This window comes from Phacochoerus africanus, chromosome 4 (genome assembly GCF_016906955.1).
Source record: "Phacochoerus africanus isolate WHEZ1 chromosome 4, ROS_Pafr_v1, whole genome shotgun sequence".
Lineage (NCBI taxonomy): Eukaryota > Metazoa > Chordata > Mammalia > Artiodactyla > Suidae > Phacochoerus > Phacochoerus africanus.
This window is the reverse complement of record NC_062547.1, coordinates 100340438-100367050: the sequence shown is the minus strand read 5'-3', so window position 1 is coordinate 100367050 and position 26613 is coordinate 100340438. Positions and strand designations below refer to the sequence as shown.

General features: G+C 37.8%; 1 long non-coding RNA gene across 8 annotated transcripts in view; it reads left to right on the top strand.

Moving 5' to 3' along the window:
• The window catches only part of LOC125126167 (uncharacterized), a 150329-nt gene extending 124306 nt beyond the window's left edge, over positions 1 to 26023 (top strand). For 7 of the 8 annotated variants that reach the window (XR_007134532.1, XR_007134533.1, XR_007134530.1 and 4 more), the window contains one exon: positions 25439 to 26023. This is a non-coding gene — a long non-coding RNA (uncharacterized LOC125126167). Of the gene's footprint in view, positions 1 to 25218; positions 25269 to 25438 lie in introns of all 8 variants that reach the window. The other variant, XR_007134529.1, reaches the window with a different exon arrangement.
• The last annotated feature ends 590 nt before the right edge of the window (positions 26024 to 26613 follow it).

Below are 26613 nucleotides of genomic sequence, written 5' to 3'. Positions count from 1 at the left end.
AACAGCAAGGTAATGATTTGACTTTTCACCTATTGAATTTAAAATGTCTAGTATATCAAAATAAAGATGTTCAATAGATGGGTAAACTGTTAATAAGAATATTCTGTACAGTATTTATAGAAATGAGATAATAATTAAACCTATGAACTTAAGCTATGTCAAAATAATAGTATTGATAGTCATTTTTAATACAGTTACAGCAGGTGATTGCCACTATGATATCATTAACATGTGTAAGATTTACTATTATATTTATCATAAACTGTTTGCCTAGATTCAGTCTTCTGCTATTCATGGGATTTGATGATCTGCTAATAACCTGAAAAACAGAAAGTAGTTGGTTTGCATGCTATTTATGACATACTATAGATATGGCCTCTGATTGTAATTTTTGCCCACTTTAGTCTAAACTGGCCCTCTCCAGTAGAAATAAAGTGTGAGCCACATATGTAATTTAAAATTTTCTAGTAGCTACATTAAAAAAGTAAAAAGAAGCAGATGTACTTATTAGCATTTAATACCATACATCAAGATATTATTTTAACATACAATCCACATAAAATTATTAGTGAGATATATATTTTTTTACATGAAATCTTTGAAATCTAATGTGTATCTTAAACTTATGCCTGTCTCAGTTTGGATTAGATATATCACAAGTACTCAGCAGCCACATGTGGCTACTGGCTACCATATTGGACAGCTCAGCTCTGGAACTCAAGAACAAGAAGTTATATTTTATCATATGTGATGAACATAGTTCTTTTTTTTTTTTAAACCACACCTGTGGAATGTGGGTGTTCCCTGGCCAGGGGTTGAACTCTCGCCACAGCAATAACCCTTGCCACAGTGGTGACATCACTGGATCCTTAACCTGCGAGCTGCCAGGGAACTCCAATATAGTCTTTCTTTGTATGTTAGAAGACTAAATATTATGGTATGCCATTTATCTCCTATGACTGAATGCTATAAGATAACTGACATTATAATGAAAAGACAAATGTCCACTGGATTTACATGGTATTTTTTGAGGAGATCATGAGTTTCATTTAAAAATAGCTAGTTCTTACAGTGCCTAAAATAGGCACTTTTGAAAGTGAATTGTGTCTTTAAATGTATCATTAGTAAATCATTCAAGGCTTTCACTGAATGGACTAGGTAGCCAGAAGATTTAAAGTGTAGTTCAGTGTACATCACTTACCCTTGGGGAATAAATTACATGTTGGTAGAATTTCTTCTATTATCTTATAGAATGAAGTACCTCACCATTTTGCAGCCTGTAAATGTTTACTTATTTACCATGTTGACAAATATATTGATTCTTCTGTACAAAAGAATCTTGAAAACCTAAAAGATGTGTATTATGAAATTTAATGAAAAACGATGTTGAAGGGAAAAGTCAGCCACTCTATATGCCCTCAGTATATCAGATGGAAATAATATACCTTTGAAAGTCTGAAATATGTTAGTAGTTTTAGAAAAAGAACAGTTAAATAGTTTGAAAAACTTGTGATGGATCATACATAGTAATGACTTACTGAGTTTGCTGTGGGCAAGCCCTTAAGTCAGGGAACTTGCTGTCTATTTTAGAAAGGACACCTTTAACCTTGATCTATGAAACGTAGTCATATTGAATTGTACATTGAGGCAGTGTGCTCAGGGAAAAGTGAGTTTCTCTGATGAATGTGAGCGAAAACCCTTGATTATTTATAAAGGCTTGACTTCGATGTTGATTATTATCTATGATTCTTTGTTGAGGGTTTTTTGGTTTTTTTAAAAGTATTTATTTGGGATAAGTGAATGTTAAGTGTTACATAGTTTAAAAGATATTTTAGAGAGTGTTCCATAGGAAAAGACAGATAGTTCTACATTATTCTTATTTATTGATGCTTTTATTTATGAGCAAACAGTTTTAAAACTTAGACAATTCATAACAAAATGACAGAGAGGTGGCTACGCTGTGTGTAATAAGAAAGTGAATTGATTAAGGAATCAAAAAGTCAGAAGCTGCAGAATGGGTAACATCTCTTTTGTTTCTGTGACTCAGAAGGACTATATGTACACCACTAAACACTTTACAGAGTTTGTCAACCCACTGTAGTGAAATTAACCAGTGTGGTTAAGATCATGTTTCTGACTTGTCATTGTATATCTTGCTTTGAAATGAAGCTTTAGGAGTGAAAGGGTTACCATCAAAAGGGACCAGAAAAAACTTCCATAAAGGCAATTTTGGAGACAGTTGGCAAAATTTAAATAAATTCTATAGATTAGATGAGAGCATTATATCAGTATTAAATTTCCTGATTTTGATTATCATTCTGTGAAAATGTAAGTGAATACCCTTGTTCTTGGGAAATCCACCTTAAATTATTTAGAGGTAATGGAACAAGGTTTTGTAACTTTCAAACAATTCAGATATTAAAAAATATGTACCATATAAAGAGAGAAGGAAGAAGAGGAAAAAAGGAAGGGGAAGGGTAAGAAGAATGATAGAGCAATTGTTGCAAAATGTTAAAAATCTGGGTTAAGTACAAACAGTAGTTCTTTGTACAATGCTTTTAACTTTTTTGTGAATTTAAAATTATTTCAAAGTAAAAAGTAAGCAAAAAGTGATGGCATTGGAACCTTCTATTTGGTGTTGCTTCTTTACTTATTTTCTTTTAAAAAGGACCCCTAAGGCAACCCTGAATATAATCTGAAAATCACTACTCTAAATGATCATTCCATCCAGCAGCGAAAGCAGAGAAAGCAAAAACTTTTGCATGTAATCATGATTTTATATCTGAAAGGGGATATCTAATATTTTACTACACATGGAAAGATACTACTTGTTTTTTAAATATTGCTAATGTGCAGAGATTGTTGGTAAATATTAATGGACACTTAAAAAAAAGAGCATGTAGAAAAAACTTAAGCACTAGAGCAAAGCTTATATTTAGCCCAAGGGTTCAAAGAATTCTAAGAGAGAATACCTTTACGTAGTTAGGAAGAAACATTTTAAAGTAGCTATAATCAGTAAAATGACAAGATCATATAAGTGAACTTTGTAAGTTAGAGGAGAGATGATGAAAAAAATGATTCAGGGTAGATAAGAGAGAAGTCACAGGAACAGTGTTAAATGTATCATAGTTGTGGCCACTTCTGCATACTGAGTCAGTACCATCTACATACTTCTTGGAAATAGCTTCCATAATGTCACAGAAGCACCCTATCTGGGCTGGGTATCATTTCCCTGGGTTTCCTAGAGTTAGCAACATAATCCATATGTTATATAGTACTTCAAGGAGAACACAATTTGAACATTTAGAAAACATTGTATTCTACTGAAATTATGGAATTATTATAAGATGTGAACAGTAATGTAGATCATTTTAGTTTGGCTGCAAGGGAATTCTAGTTTTCTTAAAGGGAAAAAACCAACAAAGGGGATCAAGATAAGTTATCTTCTTTTGGTCTTGATTTGTGAGCGAAATACTAAAACCTTTTAAGAGATGAAAAATAACAAAAGAGGGAAAATTAATGTATAAGATGTGAAAGAGTATTGTTTTCAGAACTTATAAAATATATTGAAATTATGAGGGGTGGTTGTGGCATAGAGGGCAGACAGAAAGAATGAGAATAAACTTCATTAAATGTTGAATTGTGTATGTATCAAAATGAAGAAAAACAGTAATGCTTACCAGGTACTGATGGTTGCATATATAGAACTTGTAGTTTCTTGGCAAGCTGGAAAATGATAAAATGAAAAATGGCTATTATGGACAAAGGGGATATGGGAGTAAAGAGCACAATTGGTATAAAAATGTCCCTTTTTTAGATTTTAGGAAAAATATAAATTTAAGAAAGGATGTTAAATGGAAAATGATCTATAATTTTAATCTTTATGGGCATGGAAAAAAAATAGGTGGAACTTAATTAAGGAGGAAAGCATATTGATAAAAGAAACTCTAGTTGTTGGCAGTATATAGACAGGGTGCTTTGTAAAGTTATCCCACAGAACAGCAATGAAGTATCAGTGGTAGTTGGAATAAAGGAATAGGAGAAAGGATAATTTAATGACAATTTATAATAGTTATTACCCTCTAAGATGTAAGGGTAACCAAATAAATCCAGGCTCTAGAACTCCTTTATGGCTAAGAAAGTTGGGAAGAAGTTGTTCTGGTTGGTGTACCCTTGCTTAGCTGTTCAGGGATTTTCTTCCTCCAGGTACTCTCTACTGCTGTCTGTAGAAATCAAGATACTGATGGCTCAATGGTCTGCTGGTCATTACAACATTCTGCATTTTAATGATCATGATAAATGCTTGGAGAATATAGAGATGTTGGTGTTTCAGTGGAATTAATGACTACATCTGTCTTTCGATTGGTGCATTCATTTAAATCATCGGGCCTCATGACAACTTCCCAGTCAGATTTTGTGGAAAAGATTGACTATATATAACATCTAACATTTTTGATTCTTGTAATGGACAGGGTTTTAAACACTGGAATCACAGTTCTGCCTAATGAAAAGCACAGGTCTTCTAAAAAGCAATAACAAATAAGATATTTTTTATTTTGTAAAATAGTATGCACACATATAGTATGCACACAAGGGTTTAGGATATAGGCTGATTTAGGATATAGGCTGATTAATGATAATCAAATTTTAGTAGAATTTACTTGATTGTAACATCTTTCTTTTAGGTTGGAGTATGGTATCTTAAAGAAAATCAGAGAAATTACTCATTCTGGGAACAAAGACTTTTGAAAGCTGACAGCTTACTGACAGTTATGATGAGCATTTATTTCAGGCTTATAAAACATATTAATCAAACTTGTTCACAGTGTGGTGGTCCAAAGAGGGTTATTTTATTTTCGAGAGATACTTTAAATAACTGAAGAGCACTGGTAACGTATTTTCCATGAATACAAAGCTGCAATATATATATTTTTTCTTTTCTTTTTTGGCCTCCTTGTGGCATATGGAGTTCCCAGGCCGGGGATCAGATCTGAGCCATAGTTGTGACCTAAGCTGCAGCAGTGGCAATGCTGAATCCTTTAACCTGCTGTGCCAGGCCGGGGTGGGGGGTGGGGATCAAACCTGCATCCCAGCCCTTCCAAGAGACTGCCAATCCCATTGCACCATGGTGGAAACTCCTATAATTTTTTTTTTCTTCAAAGTGAGTAAATACTTTCCTCAGGCTTAAAGAATGAAGTACTGTAGGAATCTGTTTATTACAAGACTATTTGCAAAAGACCTATACACCATTCGTTGAACCTTGAAAAACACTTGAAAATATGGGTAGCATTTGCAAACTTCAATGTATGACATGGAAAGCTGGCAAGCTGCCTGGCTTCTACTTAAAAGATTGTCAGTCTGGGAAAAATAAATTTCTCTAACTAGACAAAAGTCAATGTTTTCATGTTTTACTGCAATCAAACTGATAGAGCTGACAATTTAATGTCTCAACACTTAAAATATCTGTGGATAATCAGTTACCTCAATCAATCATAAACACAAATCCTTCTATTTTCGAAGCTTGTGTGTCTGTGACTAAGATATAAAACAGTTTGGTGAGCCCCTTCCCCGACAACACCTCATCATCTATCCCCCACCGTCCTCCCAATATTCCTGATTTGTCTTTAGCTATGCAGATATTTATACACATGATATATCTGGAAATAACTTTTAACAACTCAAATGTGATCAAATTTAGAAACTTTTCTTTCACTGTCCTGTTTCATTTAATTTTTACGGATAGTTTATATACTATATGCCTGTCAGAAAAATGTGGAAGTGTGCTGGCATTCCAGCTGAAGACATCATTATGAGTGAAAAAATGCTCAAGGCTTTTTCAAAGTGGGTGCTGAAGCACACATTTCCTTTCTCTGACTCTGGGGAATGCTGCTAGCTACCCCAAACAGATAGGTATTTTGGGGTCAAATGGGGCCCTTAGGATTTCCTGGTAGGCACACTGAACAGCTTACTTCTGGAAACCAATCATAATGATGATGATGATAAAGCAAGGGAGGCAGTGACAATAGCACAAAAAGCTGCCTGAGGAATTGGATTCCAGATAGCTCTAGCTTTGGCAGAGCTGACAGGTTCAGTTCATGAAGCTTTGGTATTGATAATGACGGGAAACTTCAGACAATTTTAGAAATCTGTTTCTATTAAGCTTTGCTGTAGTGTTTTTGCAACTTGATAACAAGTTTACTGGGGTACACGCTTCTTTCAACAAAAGAATTGTGTAGCTGGTATTACATTCCTAACAGATAATTAATCTGAGCACAGAATAAACCAAATTCCTTGTTCGAAGTATTCTTTTATATATTTTTTATGTATGGTGTATATGATGGTATATGTATGTATCGACAAACATATTCATTGCTGCTGCCTCCTTTTTGTTTCTTTGATTATTTGGGGCTTCACTATCAAACTAAGCAGAGTTTTAGGACCCTTGGGGCAGCATCTTTTAGTTCTGTGTCAGGCTGCGTTGCAAAACAATCAATCTTGGTCTTGCACTCACTTGGCGGAAGTGCCATGACACGAATTGTGCAGTGCTCTGCTCTTGCCATGAAGCCTGGGTGACAAAAGTTTTTACAAGAAGCTGACTGTATTTGAGGTTATGAATATGCAATGACTCTCATTAGTATTGAAGCACCAGAGCAGGGGCTGACATCCCCCGCCACTTTGAGTTGCTGCAGAATCAGCTAATGAATTGTCTTGCTCTTCCATGCACACAGTCTGCTGTTGTGGCTTCTAAGTTCCGAGGGGAGTTGCCCAGTTTGAGTAGACCATTGACTGCAGAAATTAATTGTCAGGAACTACTCTTTGATTTTGTGAAATAATATTTAGACAGTGCTTAGATTGTCAAAACAGAAAAGCAATAAACTTTGCATAAGATAATACCATGAACAGGAAAATTTAGAAAGACATGAGAATGTATATATGTTCTTTTATACACTACTATGTATAGATATGCTTCCATCCTGGATCACTGTACAGTAAATATATCTATATATAGATGAAATCAAGTCATAGAAATCTGACATTCTGTGGGTTTGTCAATTATCCTTCCATACAGAACAAACAGAGATGATAGAAAATTCCCCAAATGAATAGGGTTGAAACACAAAGCTATTCCATCAACTCTTTACCATATTCTTTCTTTCTTTTTTATTCCTGGGTCTCTGCCAAACATTTTGCAGCTCATACACATACCATCTTTCATGAATATGTTACTGATAAGGATATGTTTCTAGCCACTGATTAAGATATCTGAGCTGATTTGCAGTGTGTAAGAAAATGCAAAAGTGCTCAGAAACCATCTAGAATGGTTCCTTTTCAATAGGATAAATTAAATGTTTTTCCACACCCCTCCTCCCTTGAAATTTCCTTTCAACTAAAAGAGAATTTCTGTGGCTTGCTGCAGATTGTAAAGAATGTATTGAATTGAAGTGGATAATATATGCTAAAAGGTAAGAGATAGTTGTAAGCTCTGCAAATAAGGCAACAAACAAAGGCTAAGTCCTTTTATTAAGGTGCTTGCTCTATAGTCATTTGTTTAATCTGCAATGGAAGTGCATCCCTTGCAAGGAAATGGATATATATTGTTTTTTGCAGAGCTTTTGAGGGTAGTGTTATTATAATTGTCATATCTATTAGACCCTTCACTGGAAACAAGAAAAAACTAAAGCCCAAGAATATATACATGTAAGAGTATCAGGTATGTGTATAGCTTAAAATAAATGCAGTCTGACAAAAGTGACTCAAGTTTCATATATCAAACATGTGTTACCTCTGCTGGCCTTACTGACTACACATGACTAAGTACAAATCAGTGATAAAATGTCAAGAAAGATGCAACCAGTCTAGGCCTTTGCAAAGACCATTAGTCATTCCACAGAGCTATGATATTATTTGTTCATATAATCTTTCCTATTTAATGGACATAATAACCATCTATTCCTAGACCAAAGCCACCAAGGGAAATGTTTCTCTTTTTCTTTTTGGCCCCACCCACAGCATATGGAAATTCCTGGAATCTGAGGTGCAGCTGCGACCTGTGGCACAGCTGTGGCAAAGCCAGATCCTTAACCCATTGCACCACAAGAAATCTCACCCTAAGTATATTTCTAACTATAAGGAAGGGTCTACTTGGTTATGTCAAAGTAAAGTATTCAACTCATTCAGATTTTATAATATAAAACATTCAGATTTTGTAATATAAAAATGGAAACAGTTCAGCTGAAACAATTATATTCAGGCTCAGACTATTCAAATGTAATGGAAATATTAACCAATATCTGTTACTATGAATATGAGAATCACATTATAAGTGAAAATACTTTAGTTTTAATTACATAATTTTTAAAAACTGGTGATTTTGGCTCTAATTAGCATCTGCATTCTAGACTTTGTGATGGCTGTGAAAACGTTATTTATGGAAGGTTTATTCATATATAATTTGGTGATTGTTGCTTTTATCAAATGTTGGAGTCTAATGAAATAAAATGCAAAGAACTTGAGCTTCTGAGTCCTTGCTGATAATCATTTATTGCACCTCCTTTTCTGTACACACCTACAGTACAGTTGTATCAGCGGGCAAATCAATATGTTTCTTTGTTTCTATTTATTTTATGTAAAGCTGTCTTGCTACATATTTGCAATAGAATCTAGATACTTGCAAGAGAGAACTGAATATGAATATGGATTTAGGCAATTATTTGATTCCTTTTTCTAACTCTGTAGCCATATATACCCATAATTAATATTCTGACATAATTTTATAAAGTGGACCAAGAGTTGGAGTGTTCTGTAGCACACTAAGCACCAGGAAGTCAGAGACTCAAGCTTGCTAGAGTGCTTTCTCTCCCTCCACCCGCCTCTCTCCTCACAGTGGAGAGGAGAAAGGAGTTCAGCTTTTGATGGCTTACCTAAAATTTTGTCAGCAGAAGTTATTTTAATTCCAGCATATATGAAAGTTTATACTTTCTGTTTTAGTAGTATTTTGTTTTGATATATGTGTTGTGGGGCACCATAATTTTCCTGTTCTTAGGGTCTCTAGAGGTCTTGATCTGAACTTGAATGGATCATGGAATTTACCATCAGCAAATACTTATACATTTCCTTGTCAGACATATATTAATGTTTATTTATTTATTTATTTATTTTCTTTCATGGCTGCACCTGCAGCATATGGAAGTTCCCAGGCTAGGGGTTAAATCGGAGCTATAGCTGTCGGCCTACACCATAGCAAGAGCAACAAGGGATCCGAGCTGCACTTGCAACCTACCCTGCAGCTTGTGGTAATGCTAAATCTTCAACCCGCTGACCGAGGCCAGGGATCAAACTCGCATCCTCATGGATACTAGTTGGGTTCTTAATCCACTGAGCTACAACAGGAACTCCCACATTAACATTTATTGAATCCAATCTATGTGCTGGGATTGGGGAAAGGTAGGGTACCCTAGGAGAAACTTGGGTACCAGGAAGTTTACAGTGAAGCTAGAGTGAAAGAGTACAGAAAAATGAAGATTCATTTTAGGGCTGATATCAACAAGTGTAGGTTGATGTAGTGCAGATCTAATGCAGAAGTATTCCAGAGCTGCCGCTGCGATGTGAGAGCAGCCTCAGGAGGGCAACTGTTGAGACTTCTAATAGGAGTCAAGTTCCTACTTGGATTTTGGAAGTTTAAAGATTTTATTAAAATGTATTAAATTTGGCTTAACTTTGAAATAGGACTTCACTGTGTCTAAACTCACTTTATATTGATTTCATTGATAACATTTTCTTTAGAAGTCAAGTTTAGAATGTTATGTTTGTAATGTGCTTTTCAATTTTTTTTTCACTTCAAAATTATTTTCTTAGGGAGAAAAAAAACTTGTTTACCACAACTACCTCTTTTACTTTTTTTTTTTTGTCTTTTTGTTGTTGTTGCTGTTGTTGCTATTTCTTGGGCTGCTCCCGCAGCATAAGGAGGTTCCCAGGCTAGGGGTCGAATCAGAGCTGTAGCCACCGGCCTACGCCAGAGCCACAGCAACGCGGGATCCGAGCCGCGTCTGCAACCTACACCACAGCTCACGGCAACGCCGGATCCTTAACCCACTGAGCAAGGGCAGGGACCAAACCCACAACCTCATGGTTCCTAGTCGTATTCGTTAACCACTGTGCCACGACGGGAACTCCACAACTACCTCTTTTAAATGTAAAAGGGCAAAAAGTGAGGAAGTTAAGAAGATTAGTATGACGTCATTTTAAACAACTTTTCTTCCTTAACTCTCTCCCCAGGAGTCTTGTCCAAGTATATGGGAATAAATGTTGATTTCAGACTGATGCCAAGAAAAATTGTGCAGAGATTCTTAAGTTCTGTATCATCAGATATATTCACTGTATACCCTGGGGGTGGGGGGAACTTTTGTTCCTGATGGGGTCCCGGAAAACTGATATAACTGGGTAATTACTAGCTGCAAGACTGGCTCTCGTAAAATTGCAAAATTGTTTAACTCTCACTCCTTCCTTTACTTCCACACTGTTCTTATCATTTCCCCTCCTCATCTCCTCAAAGATGAGGAGGATGATATTAATGATAAAGGCTTGGGGTTACTCCATCACAGGCCTTTTGCTTTTTAGTAGGACTCTGGGGTTTGATGTGTGTTAGGTGTATGGGAAATACTGTGCGGGTGTTTCACATGTATTATTACAACACGAATAACTATGTATGGATGTACAAGAGTGTTGCAGAGAAACATATTGAGTTGTCAAGATCACATAAATAGCCAAATTTTGAGTCCTAGTGTTTTAGACTCCAGAGCCTATGCTCTTTGCACTATAGCAAAACATTTTAGAACCTAGAATAATCTGTGCTGGAAGTTCAGGCTTTGTATGAGCCCCACAGGAAAAATGCTTTTGGCTGGGAGCATTGCTCTACTGCCCTTCAAATGTGATGAGGTGGGTCTAATTAATCCTTCTAACTTAAAAGTTCAGTTTTGTATAGTTATACTTTAAGTCTCTCTCTGTATTTATTTATTTTTTTTGTGTGTGTGTGTTTTTGTCTTTTTTAGGGCTGCACCGGTGGCGTATGGATGTTCCCAGGCTAGGAGTTGAATTGGAGCTGCAGCCGCTGGCCTGTCTCACAGCCACAGCAACGCAGGATCTGAGCCCCGTCTGCAGCCTACACCACAGCTCACAGCAATGCTGGATCTCTAACCCACTGAGAGAAGCCAGGGATCGAACACACAACCTCATGGTTCCTAGTTGGATTTGTTTTTGCTGCCCACAATGGGAACTCCCACCTTAAGTCTTTTAAGTGTAGTCTTATTTGAAGAAGATTTTAATCTTTGTTTTCAATTAAATTCAATTTAGTACATATTTATTGAGTGCCTATTCCTTGCAAGGTACTGTGTGGATGCTTGGTACAAAGACAGTCTATTAGGGGGACATTATAAATGACTATAATACAGTTCACTGAATGCTATAGTAGATGCATATACAAGGGATCATGGAAATGTATGAGGATATAATTAATTGGTAAGATGCCAGGGAATGTTACATTTGATTAGAACCTTGAAGTACAAGAAATAAGAATTTTCCAGGACAGAAGGAGGTTGATAATTCATGTCAGGTGATGGGAACAGTACAAACACATGTATGAATATACCTGACATGTTTGGAAGGCGGTAAAGATGGTATACGATAAAGCTGGTCACAGATTATTCCCTTTTCTGCATCCAACTCTTGGCAATGTGCTATTGAAGATCCTTCCATTCAGAAGTGAAGTCTAGGAGTTAGTACTGTGGAACAGTGGGTTAAGGATGCAGTGTTGCTGCAGCTGTGGCATAGGCCAAGCTGCAGGTAGGATTCAATCCCTGGCCAGGAAACTTTCACATGCCATGAGTTTGGCCATTAAAAAAAAGGAAGAAGGAAAGAAAAAAGAAAAAAAGGTGGAGTCTGTTTCTCCATCACCAAATTTGGGTTGATCATGTGATTTTCTTTGGCCAAAGGACATTAGCAAATGTGAAACCAGCAGAGACTTGAAAAGTGCTTATGCACTGGGGCTTCTGTGCTTGGAACCCTGAGACCGTGTTGTGAATGAGTCTAGGTTATTCTGTTGGAGGATAAGTAGATGCCTGCAGGAGAACAGAGGCTGTAGCTGACAGTCTACTAAACACTAGACTTGTGAGTGAGATTGTCTTGGATCATCTAATTACCTGCTGATCCACCACTGGCCACAGACACATTGGAGAGTCCAGGGAAAATCTCTTGTCAGTCTGGACAGGATGACCCAACTGAGTTGCATAATTAGGAACTAAATCAAATGTTTTTGCCCATAGGTTTGGGGCATTTAATTATGGACCTAAACTGATTCACAAAAAGTCTGAGTAAAGTGCAGGAAATGTAGGAAGAGGAAGGGACTGAGATGATGTATAATGTTTGCAATATCATGTTAGGAAGTTTTGACCTATTTTGTAGGACCAAGCTTCCCAAACTTCATAACTAATGTACCATTTTTGTCCTTTAAAAATATCTGTGTACTCCCTGAGTTAGATTTTTGTTTAAATTGTTCAGTTTTTGTACAAATTTTTATTTTAAAATCAAACAGTATTAACTTAAAAATCCCAGTTTGATGTGTTCTTCTTTTCTAAGCCTATTAAATATATAAATATTTTAAAAATTGGTCTGGTATAAAAAAATCATCTTATATTCTATGAGTGCTGCATTCTAGGATTCACTCCTGTAGCCATTAGGAATCAGGATCATGTGGAGAATAATTTGAAGTGGAGAGGCTGCTGGTAGGGAGGAGTAAGGAGGCTACTGCAAAGGTCCAGATGGGATATGGCACATGGCTGATAGACTTAAGATGTATTCCCAAGGAAGAAGAGGAAGTACCTGAGACAGGTTTGTTGTATGTGGCGTGGGAATGGGGAATATGAGTATCCATTCAGTGGATACTTTACAGTAGAGAAAAGGAAGAGAAGAGAAATAAAGGTAATAGATCTGATGTTGCACTTACTGAGTTTGAGTTAGTGGGTCATTTGAAAAGAGAAGTCCACTAGACATTTGAATCTTTGAATCTGGAGTTAAACTGTTATTTTTGCAATCATCAACTCATAGATGATAATATCAAAAGGAAGTGTTTAGTACAAAGATCTTCAGCTTATTTTTGTTTGTTGTTGTTTTTTTTTTCATCCCCAAACTCTTAAGGTGTTATGATTTACTCTAGATATAAATAGTGAATAGTTCATATAGACAATGATTCTGAAATGGGCATGGAAAGTACCTGTATAGTTTGGAAAAAATGTCCCCCAGGTGATTTGGATGTACTACCTTTCACTCTTTGATTTAAAGAGAAATGACAGGGCTAAGGAAGAGGAATTAGTAAAAAGGGACAGAGTGGGCTGATAAGTGGGCTCCTTTAAGAGAAGTTCAGACGAAGGGACAGGCCATGGTACTAAATTCTGCAGAGAAAGTATTATCAAGCAAAACTGGCTCATCACAATATTGTACTTAGCATGTAATAGGAGCACAGTAAATGAGTGAATGATTTATGTAGAAGTGTTTTGTGTTTCAAATACTTCACAAGCCGTAAATATTCAAGTCAGACACTACTGGTAATTGTACTGCTTTGAGCTCCATAATCAATGTGGGTTTTAAAGATTTTGTTTTTCTGTCCATGGTCAGTGACTTAAAAATGTGCCCACTAGGGCACCATAGTCCTGATCTCAGTGCAAAGAGATGTGTTTGAGGTTGTTTTCATGAAGTAGTGTCATTCAGCATCCTTGTTATGGCTGCCCCAAACATGGGCCTCCTAACCTCTACCACCTATGGCTCCCAGGAGCAAATTATTTGTCTTACCATTATTTGAGTTGATGAAGTAAATCTGCTTGACTGGCAGTATGGGAATGCCGTCAGCCTATCTGGGTCTCGGGTAATTTTTACATTCTTAATAACAGCTTCTTTTGTTATTGTTATTATTTTTTTTAAATGACATAAATTTCTGCCGGATCAGGACAGCAGTTTCCTCAGACCATGATTTGGTGCCTGTGCATCCTACTTAGAGCACGCCCAGGAGCACACACTGGTTTGACATCTGGCATCCATGACTCCTATGAGATTGGCTTCCCTCTGGATGTGCCCTGAAAGCATCCCTGCTGTGCCCCTTCTGTCCAAGTGTAAACACGTCACAGGAAATGAACAAGTAAAGACCCAGCTTCTCCAGAAGGAAATGAGAACCCCTCACCTAGCTGGAAACTTGGGTTTTGGTGTCCAGCTTCAGAAAATTTGATGAGCTGTTTGGGTTGAGGCTGTTGTCTCTGGTACCTTAGTCCCTTTCTTCTAAACTTCCCACATCCTGTCCATAGATTCGGCTGTAAGTCATCCAGCTGAGGAGAATTGCTTCTGGACCTTTAAAATGTGAAATAAGGGTTATCTTTTACTGTGGCTTCATTAGTGAAGCTGGATTTAGTTATTTACAGTTGTTAATTTGATACTCTATTTACTTAGGTATGGGACTTATTTTAAAATAATTGAAGCAGTCCAAAGCTAAACCTGTAAATAATTATTCATTTCTATTTAATATGAAGATAAAAATATAAAAATGACGGAAGAAAATAGGTGTATAACAAAGAAGTTAGGTCACCAAAATGAAAGTAAGAGGAAAGGCTTTTCGTTTTTCCCTTGCTACTTACTTACTGTCTTCCCAGTTCTATTTTCATTCCAGTCTGATGAATGCATTTTAAATAAAATTCATGCACTCTCTTTGCTCTCTGTTTTCCTACTATTGCAAATATCAGCTCAGCCCCTCTCTCGGATTCACTTTAAGGAAATACAGATTTGAAACCTCTCCCCATGGTTTTGTTTGAACTAGCTGCCATTCTGCAGCACACACTGGATCCAGCTGCAGGAGTGGAGGACCTGAGAGGTGAGTGAGGGAGTGAGTAAGAGCCAGCACTTAGCTTAGTCAGGTGTACATGCGTGAGAGGATGTAGGTGAACCAGAAAATGGGAAAAATAAGGGTCGTCACTAATTTTAATGTGAGGAAGTCTGAAAGGTTTCTCTGCATGCCAGGATTTTTGAATATTTGGCAAACAGCTGGCTGGGCTCTGGGAGAGTGCCTCTTGATTCGCCCCGTCAGATGTTTAAAGATAAAATGAGGCAGCCGGCACGCCAGCACATAGCTCATAGCCTTGCAGTCAGTTTTGAATTTAGATTTGAATTGTGATATCAATGTCATGGTGGCACATGCTTTGAGAAAGTACTTACAGAGAATAATTGAAAGATTCAGTGTGAAGCTTCTGAAAGTCATAATTTAAAGTTCCAGAAGCCTCCTTATTACTCTCACCATTAAAATTTAAAGTGACCGAAGCCCAATTATGTCTGGTTATTTTCTTAAATAAAATCATATTTCTACCCCAAGTGAAAGATTCATTGCTGCCCACTAATCTCTGTCAGGAAAACCAATCTCAGCGGCGTCCAGTGTCAGCAGCTAAGATGGCTCGCTTTATCCTGCTTTATCCTGGGGACAATGAAGCCACTCGGGAAAGCAGAGCTGCAAGTCCTCCAAGGAGCTGGACTTGCAGGAGGCTGATTTGCATGATAATCGCCATTGTGGGTCCTCTCTGGTGCCAGCCTCTACACTTAACCAAATGCAGTATAACTTTAATAGCAGCTGAGAAGCCCAAGTAAGGGCTGCAGCACTTATTTCACAAAACCTGAATGACGTCAAAAACTGCTAGTTAAGAGGGGGCAGCTGGTTGTAAAACTAAACCGCACCGAGGCATAGAGACTTGGAACATAACTTTAAAACCTGATAAAAGATATAACTTTGGAGACTGTTGAAAGATATAGAGCACTTCCCTCTTTTTAAACTCAGAAATCTGTTTAACAGAAGCCTGTTTGCCAGAAGAATCTATTTACCAGAAGGACTTTTGTGGCCACTGAAACCATGGTCTGAAGATAGATCAGTGGAAATACAGAAACTTCTCCAGAACAGAAATTTTAGTCTCTATCAGTTAAAAGTATGGAGCCAGATTATGAATCTTTCTACCAGTTTCTTTGGTCTCTTTGATTTTACTTTATACCGCACTGTGACTTGGGGAATATGGTGTAATGGTAGCCAGGATTGCAATGAAAAATTGCACAGGGCCCGTCAAGCTTAAACCATTGTTATTTATCAAAACCTTTATTCCTTAGCGTTCCCAGGGACAAAGGAGCATGTGAATCACTAATATTATGATGCATGATGTTGAATGATATAGAGAGTATATATACATCAATACTAATCTAAACAATGTCTTATAAATAATAAATCACATAATTTCTCAAAAGTTTCACAGTATAAAACATTTACAAGTAGATCTGAGTTTTGTCATGACTTTAGTACAGTCAGTTCTGTGGCAGTTTGCAGGTTTAATTTCATTGTCTGGCTTTAGCTCTAGAACCTATCCACCTTTTTACAGAACTGATCCCATGATATGAACTCAAGTTTTCTTCCATCATCTCTATCTCAGATCACTGTGGCTTTTCCCTTTTTCTCTCTTATTTATGTCTTAGTAAGAGGTGTCCAACTTCACTTGTGTCCATGATTCCATCACTTTGCACAGATTCTTGCTTAATTATTATTATTATTATTATTACTATTATTATTTGTCTTTTTGTCTTTGCTAGGCCTGCTCCTGAGGCACATGGAGGTTCCCAGGCTAGGGGTCTAATCGGAGCTGTAGCCGCCGGCCTACACCAGAGCCACAGCAACGCAGGATCCGAGCCACGTCTGCGACCTACACCACAGCTCACGGCAATGCCAGATCCCAAACCCACTGAGCAAGGGCAGGGACCGAACCCGCAACCTCATGGTTCCTAGTCGGATTCATTAACCACTGAGCCACAATGGGAATTCCAGATTCTTGCTTAATTAATTTTGACTCTTTTCACATTTGACATTGTGTTGGCCTTGTCCTTAATAAAGCAAAAACCCTTTCCTAAATTCCCTACTCTGTTTCCTTTCTTTCACTTCTTCCTGCCCTGCCTTGTGGAGGTGGCCTAATTCTGTAGTTTGGACAGCAAGGCCTTCACACTAAGCTACTACCTTCACCCTGGTCTCAGTCAGTAATAAAGGTTGTATGCTAGCCTCTCATCTGTTTTGTTTTTGTATTACTTCTTTACTTGTTTGGAATGCAGGAGAGAAAGGGTGTCTCAATTTTGGGGAATTCCTTAGAAATCTAAATAAATGCAGTAAGGTATACAAGTAAAAAGTTGAAGTCCTCCTTTCCTGATTTCATTTTGCAGAGACTTGGTTCACCCCTCCCCTCTCTTTCTTTCTCCACTTTGTGAGGATAGAGCAAAAAGGTGGCTATCTGTAAGCCAGGAAACAGATCCTCACCAAGAACCAAATCTGCTAGTACCTTGGACTTTCCAGCCTCCAAAACTGTGCAATGAATGTCTGTGTTTCAAGTCACACAGTTTATGGTATTTTGTTATAGCAGCCCTAGCTGACTTATTCTTCCTGATTTTTCTATGCATGTACAAATGTATGTATATATAAGAGAAATATTTTTACCTGAATATCACATAACAGAAATATACATAGCTTTATTTTTATACTTACATTTCTCTAAAACAGATCTCTTTTTGTTTCATATATCTCCCTATTCTCCATATAAACATTAATAAATGTACACATGCAGTTGTATTTTTCCCTCAAATGGTAACACAGTCTATGTTTTGTTCTGCATCTTCCTTTTTTTCACTGAACACCTTTTCATGTCAGTGGAGACTTGTCTTCTTATTTTTAGTGGCTTCTCAGTGTTCTATGGTTCGGACGGTCCTTAGTAAACCATTCTTCTACTGGCCATTTCGATCATTTCAGATTTTTGCGATTACAAATAATGCTGCAGACAATGTGGTAGTGTATTATTTATTTATTTATTTGTCTTCACCTGTGGCATGTGGGAGTTCTCCGGGCCAGGGATCAAACCTGCACTGCAGCTTCTACCTGTGCTGCAGCTGCAGCAATCCCAGATCCTTAACCTGTTGCTCCACAAGGGAACTTAAGTGTTTTTATTTTTATAAACTTGTGCTATTTTTTTTTTTTTTCTGTAGGAAAGATTCCTAAAGTTGACTTTCTGGGTATCTCATAAGATTTAATTGATTATTGACAATCATAGGTTGGGACTCACAGAGACTCATAAGTTGGGAAGGATACTGAGAGCTCAGAGTTTACCCCACACTCCCAGGAAGGATGTTTTCTTCTCACTCTGACTTTGAAAAGTTCAGAGAGTGAGACTCCATGTTCCGTTTCAGGAATGCCTTACAATGACTTGGAACTAAATTAGACTGTAAAAGAAATAGCATATAGTTATGATGCTCAGGCCGAGTGAGTTGGAAGTGAAAGTGAAAGACTGAATCCTAAGGTAATGAATACTTTGGTGAGCCTCATTTGCAAGCCAGTCAAGCAACACAAGACACAGGATTATCAGAGTTATGGCAGTTTCAGATATTTAGATCAATTAACATTCATATAATTTATATCTTGCAGAGCTGCAATGGGAGATTGGTTCACTCTGGGTGTCCCAGACTGCAAACCTTTCCCTTAAGGTGGCCCTCAGCTAACCAGTCCCCTTAAAGCCTTGATTCTGTTACGTGGAAACAGGTGACCTATTGAGCATCTAGCCAGGCTATATGTGATCCTAAATCTGGTTCCACCACCTAACCCACAATTCATCAGGCCTGAACAAATAGTTGGGGGACTGCCTTCACCTGGATTGTTTTGCTTGTGTCCCAAGGCTATTTCCGTCGCAGAGAGTCATGTGGCAGCTTATTTACCAGCTGGCCTGAGGAAAACAAAAACCAAAAAAACCCCATGATATAACATGAAAGATCTATGGGATCCTGACTACTTCAGGTAGCCCTTTCCAAAGCAGGTAGGATTTGTATAAAATCTTTGTAACATCGTTGTGGCCTCTGTGGCAAAACCCTGTGTATTATGGACTTGGCTCTCAGAGAAGACTGTCACAGCTTGTACATTTTTTCCCTCTCAGAGTGCACATGGAAGCACACCGTCGTTATAAACAAGTGCAGCATGTGTAGTAAAGATGACCATGTTAAACAGCTAGGAATGTTCACCTAATTGCCCATTTATATAACACTGCAAAAAAGGACCAGGCAGCCTAGCTATGTCAGATCATTTCTTTGCTCCCCAAAGAGATTTGAAATGCACTTTTAATTATTATTGCCGATTTGCTATGGCTATATTCCTTAATATGAATATCTGATTAGCATTAATTTTCTTTAATTGATGAATAGAGCACTTAAACTCGTAGGGTTGCATTTTTTGTTCATATTGGTATATGTACTACATTGTGGTATGGCGTATCTTACGTATTATGACTTTTCCCTGGAGTACAAATTACAGGCTCTTTTTATCCGTTTTGTTTGAGGTCATTTTTCTTCCTTCCTTCACCTTTGTGTGGCTTCTTAGATTTGTTAATGGAGATAGAGCAGGGCTAAGTGACTATTAAACTGTTTTCTATATACAGTAAAACCCATTAACATGGACCTCACTAAATTTGGAATTTATGATAATGAGGGCAGGGCCTGGGTTAAAGTTTACTTTTGCATTGTCTCTGAATTAAAGCTTTGATGAGCTAATAAATAGTATACATACAATCACAGGAGAATGGCACTCTTACTTTTAAAAGCAGCCTTTTCTGGCACTCTAGAGAAGGGCCTTGCAGGAGAGGTAATAAGGTAGTGTGGAGATGGCAGAGTGCAAAGACTGTACCACTAACCAGCTGTGTGACCTTGGACAAATTACTTAGCTTCTCTGAGTATCTTTTTTCTCATCTATAAAATGGAGATAGTTATCTAATTTATGGAGTTGCTGTGAGGGTTAGGTTTAATGTATAAAAGTGCCTGGTGAACAGTACATACTTCATAAATGGCAGGTAATTATTGCCAATCTAAAGTAATTGGTGAACTAATTTCACATATGTCTATGTCTCTTTTGTTTTTTCTTTGCTTTTTAGGGCCGTATTCATGGCATGTGGAGGTTCCCAGGCTAGGGGCCGAATTGGAGCTATAGCTGCCAGCCTACACCATAGCCACAGCAACGCAGGATCCAAGCCACGTCTGCGACCTACACTGCAGCTCACATCTGCGACCTACACCACAGCTCACGGCAACGCCGGATCCTTAACTCAGTGAGTGAGGCCGGGGATCAAACACGCAACCTCATGGTTCCTAGTCGGATTCCTTTCCACTGTGCCAGGACGCCAACTCCTCATACTTCCCATTTTTAAGGAAGGCAAGGTTCCTTGGCACTTTAGAGTTGTGTTAACCTAATCTGAGATATTGCTTTATTATTATAATTGATTAAAGGCAAGCCCAGCAGTTTAGTGTGGTGGTAAAGAACATGAGCTTTGGAGTCAGACAAACTCAGACTTGAAAGTAATTCTACCACTCATTATCTATGTGGCCTTAGGCAAGCTACTTATTATCTCTCAGGTTTTGTTTTCTAATTTGTAAAAGTGGAATAACAATATCTGCTCCAGGACTTTTGTGAGGACTCAGTGTGATATGGGTAAAGTGTTCAGCCTAGTGATTTTCATGTAGTAAATTCTCAAATATCAACTGTTGCTGTTGTCATGATTTTTTTCGCAGTACTTAATAGTTTAGACCTTTATTTCATTGACTTGTTTTTTTCAATTCATCTGCTTAATGAATTTAGATATAATCTCCATTCTAGATGAAAATTTTAAGTATGTAAGTAAAAATTGTAGGGAAACAAAATGGCTAAATACATAAGGTGAAAGAGGAAAAATAATGTTTTAAAAATGGAAGCATGAGGTCTCAAGTTAGGCTTAAATTACTGATAGTCACTTTCATGCATAATATTTATGTTCTTTGTAAAAGGTCTTTATATTACCCAGAAAAAAACAGAAATTTATATATACGTAGTAGAAAGCGTGGACTGGTGACCCAGCTCATGTCATTCATTGGCGAGAGAAGCAGTAAGTCCTCGTTCAACCTTATTTCCATCTTCTTGCTTTCCTCTTATGTTTCATAGGTTGTATGAATGAGAAATGTAAGCACTATAATGTCCTGCATGGAGACTATAATCTATCCTCCCCTTAATGATAGGCTTACACAGTTTGTCAGAATCCATCACCTCAACACATCAGACTGAATTACATTGATGATTGGCAAATGGTACCGCTTGTGGTGAAATGCAAGGAGCCAGGTGTGTGTGTGTGTGTGTGTGTGTATTAAGTGCTGTTCAATAGGAGAAATGTATTTTACTGAAAACTTTCATCTGTTGGTGTTTTTGCAGAAGACAGGAAGTGTCCATCTTTCTTGGGGAAAATATAAGAATTAATTTTTGAGATTTTGAAATGTTACAATACAAATTCACAACCATAAATGAGTTATAAAAATTGTGGTTTTTTCCTTATGTGTACGTGTGTGCACATGTGTGCTCATCATATGCATGAACGGTGGAACCTTGTAATAAAAACTAGAGGAGACAGACCAATCATACTGTTGGGGCTATACACCTTTGTCCTTCTAAGCCTACCCAATTTAGGCAGGTACTTTTTAAAACTAAAGTCAGTTCATTAAGTTGGCAACCAGTGATTTAACATATAAAATATTTCATAATAAATTTGCAAGTCAGAAAGACAAATCTTTTGTCAGATTATGTTTTCTAATTTTGGGTTAGAAAATATGATCACTGTAATGCACTTCATGTTGATTAGTTGTATTATTTCAGATCTTTATTGGAACTAACTAATGGTTCGTTGTTAAGGTATGGCATTATTTGTCTAGATTTGGCATAACAACAGGAACAGCAGTAATAACTAATTTTTGTTGAATGCTTACTATATGCAGACACTGCTAGAAGCTGGGGACATAATGGGAAGCAAAAAAAAAAAGGACATAACTTCATATTGTTAATAACAACCTATGAAGTAGGTATAGCTAACGGAACAAATTCATAGAGTTTAAACAATTTGTCCAAGGGTGGCTAGCTAGTAAGTTACATTGTATTTGTTAGAGCAGCCTAACCTATATCCTGGTATAGAGATTCTAACATATAGTGGCTTAAATAAGCTAGGAGCTCCCTGATACAGTGGAGGTACCATATCAGCCCTATCAGCTTTGTACTGTTTACACTTACTTAGACTGTCAGGTAAGGGAGAAGTAAACTTCTACCTTACTACTCTGATATCCCTGAACGTTGGTCCATATGTCTGAAGATTCATAAGCATTCTCTTTAAAGGCACTCCCTAGATGTTGTACCCCTAACTTCTGCTTGCATCCTACTAGCCATACCTAGCTGCTAAGAAGGCCTGAACATATAATCTTTATGGTTGTGTACCTGTCAAAATTCAGGGGTTCTAATATTAAAGGAAAAAGGGGAGAATAGATACTAGGGGACAGGTTGGCAGTCTCTGTATCGTATGCTAATTAAAAGCATTGTTTCAGACTTGGACAAGTGACAAATGATCTCATGACTTTGGAATATGCCTGTATCCATTTTCCATTTCTTTCTAAGTAGTATATCAAAGTTATTTATATATGCAGGTATGTAGTGTGTGTGATGTATTTAAGTATTCAAAGTATGTGGGGTATCATGAATATTACATAATTCTACAGTAGACTTTGGTCATCCTTAAGAACTAATTCAAAATCTCACAATAGAAAAAGTCCATTGGCTTTCATCTTTGGCAAAAGGCTTGTAAAACCCCCGGGGATTTGTCTTGCTTGCATCCTCACTCTAAAAAGATCTCAGACTCAGAGATTCTTCTTGTAAGAGGTGTTTTCATGGAGAAATGGCTTTATAGAAATAAGTTACTCTAAGGTTTTGAGTGAGGCAAGTGCTTAAATCCTAAACAACTCTGGTCCAGAATTTCAAAAAATTCCTAGAATTCTTGGCTTAGACATTTTCTATAGAAAAATGAATGAACAAGCATTTATTCAGAATATACATAGGTAGTAATTATATTGAGATGGACCCACAGATTTTTATCCAGATATCTCCTGGGGCTACAGGTAGTGTGAGGAGATAAGCATAGGCTAGACCTCAAGTACATACACATATATTCTTATTTGTTATCTGAGTATTGCCCTACTCCCTGCCCTTGCCTCTCCCCAAACCTAATGCATTTCTGATGTGCTCAGTGATCCATGTGGATATGCTTGGAAATATTATGTCTTGCACACAGTTATGCCTCCTTGGTCCTTTTTTCCTGGGTTTGGCTCTTTAAATTCTACTTCACCAGTGGCTAGATGAGGCAGGAAGAAAAAGGGGGGGAAGGTTTAAGTTAGAACTGGTCTAATTAGTCTTGCCCTAGGCCTTAACTGGGTTGGGGGAGGTGGTGGTTCGGAGGATGTCTGAAGTGGGAGGCGGTTCCAGACCTCTTTTACCCTAGTGGCTACATGAAGTAGAGAGAAACAATCTAAAGAGAATGAGAACCCCAAGAGACAAACTCCAAAGAAACCACAGAATCCTATAGGTCAAAACTTTAAAATTTCTTTCAATACACCAAAAGTTCCAGCTCCTTTTAAGAGATTTAGTTGACTCCAGTAGCCTAATTCAGTTACCTTGTCTTTTTTCTCCCATGCCTGTGGTGTGGGGGTGGAGTAAAAGTGAGAAGAAGATGGAAGTGGAGCTTTGCCCTCCCATTAGAGGTTGTATTAGGATCTGAAAGTCTGGCTACACTAGAGTTAGCCAGCAGTCTGGTCCTCAGAGACCGAGGGGGTGTGATGATCTTGGTAGTGGTTCAGGGAAGGTGTTGGTTCTGAGGAAATTCAATTTAGCAGGAGGTTTGGGCAACTAGAATGTAGATAGCAGATGAGCTTCAGAGTCACAAATGGCAGTGGGCAATCTATTCACAGCTGGATCCCAGCCAGCGACTGGGGTCCTGGAATAGCGTCTGGGGGAGAGTTGTGTCAGGGTCCTCGTCAAGTAGATTTGGGTTCAGGGCAAGGCACAAAGCATCGCTGGAAACGGGAAAGACAGCGCAGAGGCAGTTCGGAAGATCTGGCCCTTTTGTCTGGGGTTGGTAGGGAAAGAAAGGGACAAATGATGATAAAGCAGTTTAGAGTAAACTCAGTGCAATTCAATGCATTTGTGGCCAAAGAAGGACTTTCAATCCCACTATCTGGTGAGCTGAAATTGCTTCTCTTTTGCCTGCCTGATAATGGGCTGAATGTCACAGCTCTGTTGAGCCTCTTAAATGGAGATTTCAGGGGCCTTAGCTCAGAGGGATCTTGGGATGAATGGCTGAAGTCGAGACTCAGTGGAAGTAATATTACTTGGAAGAAGTTGAGACTACCTAGGAGGAGACCTAGGCCTAGCTTGGAGGCTGTCATGGTCCAGGCTGCAGAGAATAGAGCCTGACAAGGTGGGGAAATTTTAGTAGCAATTCAGAAGAAAAGGGGTCCACAAAAGACACTTCAAATTAAAAAATAACAGGCTTCAGTGACAGGTTTGATATAATGGCTAGAGAAGAGAAGACCGTAAAATGATTCTAGGTGGGTTTTTAAATGCTCATGTAATAAGACATTTTTGCTCATGAGCCAAAGGGTGTTTAAACATATATGTGATCCCTTTTGACCAATTAAAAAAAAAAACCTCAAATAAATAAATTAGTTAATAAATTGTATTAAGGCTAAGCTTACTTGTGTGTTGGTTAGCTTTATATCCCACTGCAGTGGGATATCTCAAAAACAGGCCCCCTTGATATGAATGAATAAAAATGTGAATGAGTAAAAATGTTTCTTATAAAGATGCCTGTCTTTCCTGGTCTAAGATAGTGTTACTAATACACATGGCATAGGTATGACTGAAGAACCTAAGATGGGACCGACCTAGCTTCTTTCATGCTGCTTCATGGGGCCTTTGCCATGGAGCTCATGTTTGAAGTGTTTGTGCCTTCTTCGTTTACCTACCTGGTTAGTTCAGAGCCTTTGCTGGAGAAAGTGTGCTCCTGTTTGGCCAGGGTGCTTCACAGCAGGCTTCTTTTTCCGAAGCTATTGTTTCCCAGCCAAATGCTTTGATGTTACCTGAGGGGACAAAGCAGAAACGTTACTGTTCGTGAAGGGGTAGGACTCAGAGCCTTAGGATGGGTTTTATTCCTGTTTATCAAAGCAAGGGAAGACACACAGAATCTTTACCTGGGTAGGGAAACATTGTTTTCAAAATGCACAGAAATGTGGTATGTCTGATTTTAATAGGCTTGGATCTGCACCTGGGAGTGGCATGGATTTCAAAGTCATTATTTAAGGTAAGGAAAGAAAACTTTAAACAGCATTATCACCATGAACGATCCTGGTTGTGTTTTTGAAATGTTGAACTGAATAATTTTAGTGATAAGCAAAAGATCACCCATTGCACTTCTGAAAAGTTGTTCTTAGAAAGGCTTAGATTAATCATTTGTTTCCATTTTGTTCACAGATGTACAGTCTGTAGGATGGGGGTAGACTGAATATCTGCTTCACGGAATACTTGCTTCAAATCACCTTTCACATCTTCTTGTTGGAAAGACAATCATTGGAGAATCGTCTTGTTACTGTCAGCAAAACTGAAAAGAAATCAAGACATTAAGAATGCCACAGTGGCCAGCAGTTAATGATGCCAGTGTTATGCAAGCTTCGGCAAAGGAATTTTTTTCAAGACAGCGTGCCTCACTAGCCAGAAATCAGGAAAGGTCGAACCTATCCTTTTTATCTCAGCTGTTTCTTCAGTCAGTGCAGCCCCTCCTAATTAAAGTGAATTGAAACATGCATTGCCTTTTCAGCTTAATTGAGTACTTACTATGTGTGAATCGCTGCACAGAATAGGGGAGGGAAAATGAGGGAGACAAATAAGATATTGTCCCTGCCTTCATTGGATTTACAGTTAGTTTAAGGGCTTTTTTTGTCTTTTGCTCTTAATTAAGTGTATCCCTAAGACAGGAAATGAATGGAAAAGTGTATTCTGTAAGTATTTGAAATCTCCTTAATATAAGACAAAATAAAAACTAATGTGAGCAACTCAGGACATCTTAATTCTATTTTCTTTGGACTTTTGAGAGGACCCATTTTACTGATTCTATATACATTCAGTAGACTTTAGAGATATTAACACATTGTGGATGAAGTGATTTGAATAAATTTTTTTCTTCCCTTTAGGTGTAGATTTTATATTGGAGAAATACGTTGTGTTTGTACATTTCTTGGGAAGCAGGGAGGTGAATTACATCTGTTGTCTCTATAGGCTTCTGCCTTCCATGCCCTAGCAGCCTGCCATTCTGAGTGAGTTATTTGCATGGAGAAGGGAAGGGTTTGGGCCAAGTGTAGGGGTGTTACTCATGAACTCAAGAAAGGGCAGGGAAGGAGCAAAACAGACTTGAATAAAGGCTCTCCATGAAAATTTGGCTATTTAAGTATTCATTTTCTTGTCCTCTGTATTCCATAAGTTGGATGACTATAAAGTTTTTTCAAAAATTATTTCTGATCTGGAAATAAGTAATAATTTTTCCAGTGTTAAGATGCTAATCTGACTTGACACTAGACATTTTATGTAGTATTTATGACATATTTTAATATGTATGAGCCAACAATAGACATGTCTTTGTCTTGAGTAGTGTC